Genomic DNA, 6,000 nt, shown 5'->3' on the forward strand with positions numbered 1-6,000 from the left:
TGGGATTTGAATTAATATAATTTTTGTCTTTAAGTACAACAAAAATGAGGTAGCATTCTGTTTCTTTGAAATACAGCAACGTATATTTATGTACTCATTAGGTGCCTAAATTTGTAACTTTCTACACGGGGATTGAAAATGTCATGAGTTTTGCCTCATCCTGTGAAAGAGCAAAAAATGATGTCCTGTTTTAGAAATAAAGACAGAATGGACTAGCATGACTGAATATATATATTTTCTTGGAAATAAAAAACAGTTACAAGAAAAATAAGATGATGCATCTTTCTAAGGAATCTTCCAACTATGTTCTAATTATACTATAACTCATACAATTGCAATATATGCTCTCTGAATCTCAAAATGATTGCTTAAAAAGGACTAGTAACTTTTTTCTTTTTTTTTTCTCAGTAGGAGTGCACGACTTTTAATGATATATTCTTCTTTTCAGTTTTCAGAATCTTTTTTGATGCCACAGGTTTTGAAATCAGCGTGTTTGTTGCTATTTGTATTTGCCCTGTGAGTAGAGGTAATTTCTCTGACTAATTGCTTCTCTCTGCACACTACTCACTAGCAAAAATAGCTGCAAATATCTTTAACAAGTTTAATATAATTGCCTGCTAAGTACTGCATACTTCAGCTGTTTCTCTCTTTGTTTTCTCTCTTTGTTTCTTCCTTCTCCCTTTCTGCCACTTTTGGACATGCTTTTACTACCAGGGGGAAGAGGGCAGGGGAAACAGGGCAGTGAATAATTTTCAAATCTAGCCCCTGCAATCCTAAAATCTGTAGTCTGCACTTGCATGGTTAGAAGAACCATGGTAACTATGCCAAGACACAAGTATTTTCTGCTATTGTTCCTCTTCGTCTGGCAACTCATTATATAATTTTTGAAACTGGTTTTCTTATTGGAAATTGTCAGAATAGCACTGACTTGATCATTTCAGTGCAGTTTCCTCCTCTGAATTATACTTTATGTTAGTAAACTCACAGGATACTGAAAACAAAAAAACCCACACATCCAAGACAAATCCTGAACGCATTATAGAAAACATGATATATGCCATTTCCCTGTGGATAAAGGACCATGCAGTTAAACAAAAGGTGGGAAGTCATGGATATTTTTTGTCAGGATCAGCCAGCAGTCTATTTAATGTTTGATTTATAGCAAAACCCTTCCCATTTATGGTTAGTTTAAATACTTACATGAAGATATGGACATTTAAGAAACGTTATGTGTCTGAAGGATACCACATCCTGTCAGTTCAATTGATAACAGGCCTGGACATATGTTTTTCCACTTATGTGATTCCTCCAGGTACAAGAAGGTGTTAAACACTCACACTTCTATTTCTTAGGGTGTTTTTATGACATTACACTAACAGTGCTAGGCTCAAGAAAATACATGTTGCTAAACCTCTACTACTCATAACAGAAAGAAAAATTTACAATAACCAAAGAGCTGCTTCCTAAGAATGGCACTAAGAAATTTTATGTTCTACCCCAGTATTTCTAAAAGAAAGAGAATCCAGAGTTCATGTAGTTATAGGAAGACCAATAAAAAGCTTAATGCTTTCACTAGGTTTCACATATAAATGAGATATTTTTTCTAGTGTGATTAACACATGGAAGAAGTTCATTCTCATTTGAAGACATAGTTTTTCTGGATGATTTTCACTTCCTTTTTTAGTGGCAGAAGCTTATGAATTTATGGAAAGAATGTTGCTGTTTTGGTTAGCAAACCTGAGAAACTAGGAAAAGAAAGCATTTTATTGTGCTAAAACAGCAATCTCAAAAGGAGCTTAATAGCACACTAAGTTTGCAAAACTACTTTTTTGATATGGACTAAGGAAAATTTCAGTTCAATGTATTGTGTATATTTAACACTTTGCAGGCAGCTGGCACAATGAACAACTGTTATTTTATCACACACACGACTGAAACCTAGAAAATGAATAAACTTGAGAAATGAACTTTTTTTTAAAAGTTTTGTATAGAATAATTATTTTCTTGGATCTTTTCCCCAAAACACATGAGAAGTGTTTCCAGTCATTCCCCAGAAATTTATTAAGGAATCAGAAAACTTGAACATCACCCCCTCAAAGCGTTTTCCTTGGATTCTAATGCAGGTAAAGGAAACCAGAGGTCTTGCTAGCAGGAGAAACTTTCAACTGAGCTTTATGTTTTGCGATACAGAAAAATGTTCCTTTCTGTAGCATAAATACAGGTTGGTATATGAATGGTATATGGGTGTCTCACAGGCAGCCGTAGTTTTGTGCTGACACTAGACATCAGTATTTGCCATGGAATGGAATATACACAGAGGTCTGAGTAGTAAAAAAATGGAGTACTATGGCACATAATAAAACTTTTGGTTAGCCTTCCCACACCAATCCTAAGTAACTTTGCCGTGAAATCCTAGTCACAAGGAATAACATTCAGGGTCTTCTTGTGCTTCAAGTAACAACACAGCAATGCTCAATCTGCTCTGAAATTTTCATGCAGCCTGGCTAGGCCAGAAAGGGTTTTTCTGGGTATTATAAAAATACTAATCATCAGCACTGCTTGCCGTTCACATAGAAGGCAAATACAAAGCAATATAATTCTTAATAATTTGCTAGGTACATAGAGAAGATGAGCAGGAGAATGAAGAAACAGGTGAGGTACCTAAAAAGAGTAAAATCATTCAGTTTTTTTCACTGCTGAATTGCAGGAAGCAACTTCATAGTTAGGACTTGCACAGTTATTCAAAAACTCAATTTTCTTACATACTTGATCGATCATAGTCAGTATTCATAGCTGTGATAATTTTTTTCTGCTGCGGTTTCTAGAACATTTTGGTAAAAATTTCAAAAGCTTTGAGATAACAAAATCTCGAACAATCCCTCTTACATGCCCTGGGTATAATGTGACTTCAAAAAAAAATACGTCTAGGCCATGAGGTGGGTAGAGCAGCTTTAATCCCAACCTAATGTCAAAATACAGGTAGATTTTCCAGAGATGCTGTTATTCTGGCAATCATCGACCACGTTTTTCCAGGCAAATTTTTGCCAAAGCTGCTGAGATCTCCATGATGAAAGCCATGGGGAAAAAAAAAAAAAAATAGAAGACTTGTGGTAAGAGTCAGAATGAAACTGTAGATGGACAAGTATTTTTATGATTATTCCATATTACTGCTTAGATTTTGCTCCTCAAAGGAAAGGTGAGTGAAAAAGAAAAGCATGGTTATCATTCACAAATGGTTGGCAAGTAGCAGATTAGTTGCTTTACTTTTTGCTACATACCCTAACATTTAGCCAGCCATGCTTATCCCACTGCCAACTTCTCTGAGTGAAAATGATCCTTTCCGTATTTGAAAAAACTTTGGATCAAAAAGACATTCTGTGCTAGTATTTATAATCTCCAAGCTGCAGGTGTTTGCACTATGGCCTATTCAGTTTTTAGAAATATTTTTATTAGGTTACTAATATAAAAGATAAACTCTAAAACTCCACAGTATCATGAGAATAAAGGATAAAGGGAAGAAAAAATTACTGTCTTCTGGGAAAGAAACTCAACACACTCTCTTTTTGGAAAGTCTCACTTTGGGACTCATTTTTGCCAAAGGGAAATATTTCTTTTCAAAATTCCCGGCTGCTGATCCTGTATTCAAGAAAAAAAATTGTATTTGTGTATTTGCAGCCATTTTATTTGCCATATATGCAGACATATCTTTTGCATACCTCATACAGCATTGATATTGATAGAACTGTCCTGTTCCTTCATCCGAAGTCTTTCGCTAAGAAAGAAATTATTAAACTTGTTGGAAAATTAAGTAAGCTAATAGGAGGTGGGGGGGCAAGAATAAAGGCTGGATGGTCCAGAACATCTAACATTTGAGACATGACATCGAGCCTGTCTGCAATACTTTGAATTCTTTCATAACACATGGTGGGGGAAAACCATCAGCATTTTCAGAATAATTTTAACTTTTTGCCAGATGGACTTAATGAAAACATACTGCTCTCACAGACAAAGTGGCTGAGTGGCCAGGTGCTGCCTTTTCTTCTCCCAGGCTCTGCTGTGAGTTCAGGTTTTGGTCCACACGGGTCACAGCTTCTTGCTCAAAACATCTTCAGCTCCTACTCTGAATTCCAGCTCTCCCTCTGAGATACTTTTGAAATCTGTGAATATTTGAGAACACTAACTGCTGAGAAAATTGTTCACTTCCCCGGTTTTCTGTGGCAGTAGAAATGAAAATTTTTCATGCTTCCCATTTGTCCTGAAGTTGCCCCTTGACAGGAGGGAAACATTAATGTAAAAGAATTTCATGTTTAACAAACTCAATGAATTAGGGAAGAAAGACTTTTTGGGAGGAAGTCAAGGGCCTTTGAGGGATATCGTGTTTTACCTTGTGACAAATACCCGTGTAAGGGTAACCAGCAGGAATCTACAGCTTTTGATTCTCAGACACTAGCAGCAACTTCAGGAGAGTTCAAAGAGACCACCCCAAAGGGAGCAGACTTTCTGGGAAACAGAGGAAAAGGATTTTATGTGGTATCTTAATCATGTGACACAGGATAAGTAAAAGAAAATGACAATACATAGATGCTTGTGTAGCACATTCATATGAATACAGAATGAAAACATACAAACAAACAAAATCCAAATAAAAGAAGAGAGGTATACACTGAAAAGTAATAGGAAGGATTATTTTAAAAAATACCGATAGGGAAATTACTTAATAAGGGTACAAATCTTATCTAGGTTCAATGACTATGTTTCGGAAAGTGTTTGGCTATCTGCAAGTGGGAACCTCTCTGTGAACATAAGTTCAAAGACAGAGAAATGCAATCAGGCTTACAAGGTTGCCTTTTAACATCTTATTAATCTAAAACTGTTTTATTAATATAACATATCGTCATCCATAGATGGTATTTGGATATAATTCTCTTCACCTATCTGTGGAAAAATCTATCTGTTGGCTATCTGTCACTTGGACTGTTTCTGCATAAAAATATAACTGGCATCAATCTGTAATTGCCATCACATGCAAAGACGAGCTGAAGTATTAGCTTTCCATGTTTCCTTTAGGCAGTGTTTTTCTTTCTGTTTGTTTGGTTTTGTTTTGGGGGGGGGGTGCCTTTGTTAGTTTTGTTTTGGTTTGCCTTGGTTTTTTTTGCTGGTTTTGTTTGTTTATTGATCCTGCTTGCTAAATTATACTTTTTGTATGCTGTAAATCTTTCCAACACCACTTCTGGTCTTTGCTTAGACACATAAATAAAGCCTACAGATGGTGTAAAGACGACTGATTTTGGTGGGACAATTGTGTCAGTATGCTTCACACAGGATGCAATTTAGCTTTGGGTATGTGTCCAGATGCACTAGTTGATTTTTCTTTGTAATAATTTTGCCTTTCTGTTCAGTGGCATGAAATGCCACAGAGAGTAAACAAGATACCCAATCGCTGCCGTTGTGAAAATTAGACTTCTTAGGTAGAAAGTGAATTAAAGGTAAGTAATGCATGCATGTTGCACTTTCTGTGAAGGCTGATGTGACAAAACCCAGGAAAATTAATTTATAGTTGTGATATATGGAGGAAACTTCAGGTCTTCCTGTAGTTATAGCAGTGGTGTGGCTGGCATGTGCAAGGGCTGTGTATACAAAGGCTGTGCCTGTGTGCATACCTGGAGGGCTTGGCCACAGGAACTCCCCAGCTTGTCTCTGGACAGGTAGGAGAGCAGACTCATTTGTGACAAACCACTTGACTGAATTCCTGGCTTGGTTTGTCACAAAGCAATTGCCTAATTTATACTGGTTCTCACCATGCGCTGGATTCTCAGCTGTGCCAGGGCTTCCCCTGGTAGCCCCTGTGGGGCTGTGACCAGTGGGTAGGCACTATGAATATGTTGAGGTGTGCCATTCAACACCCTGGGTGGAGAGATGGACTAATCCTGCAGGCACCCCCGGACAGTTCCTACTGCAGAGAAAGGAGTTGACCAAAATGTGCATAGATAAGAGAATTTG

This window comes from Phaethon aethereus (genome assembly GCF_964289735.1).
Source record: "Phaethon aethereus genome assembly, chromosome: Z".
In the NCBI taxonomy this organism is placed as follows: domain Eukaryota; kingdom Metazoa; phylum Chordata; class Aves; order Phaethontiformes; family Phaethontidae; genus Phaethon; species Phaethon aethereus.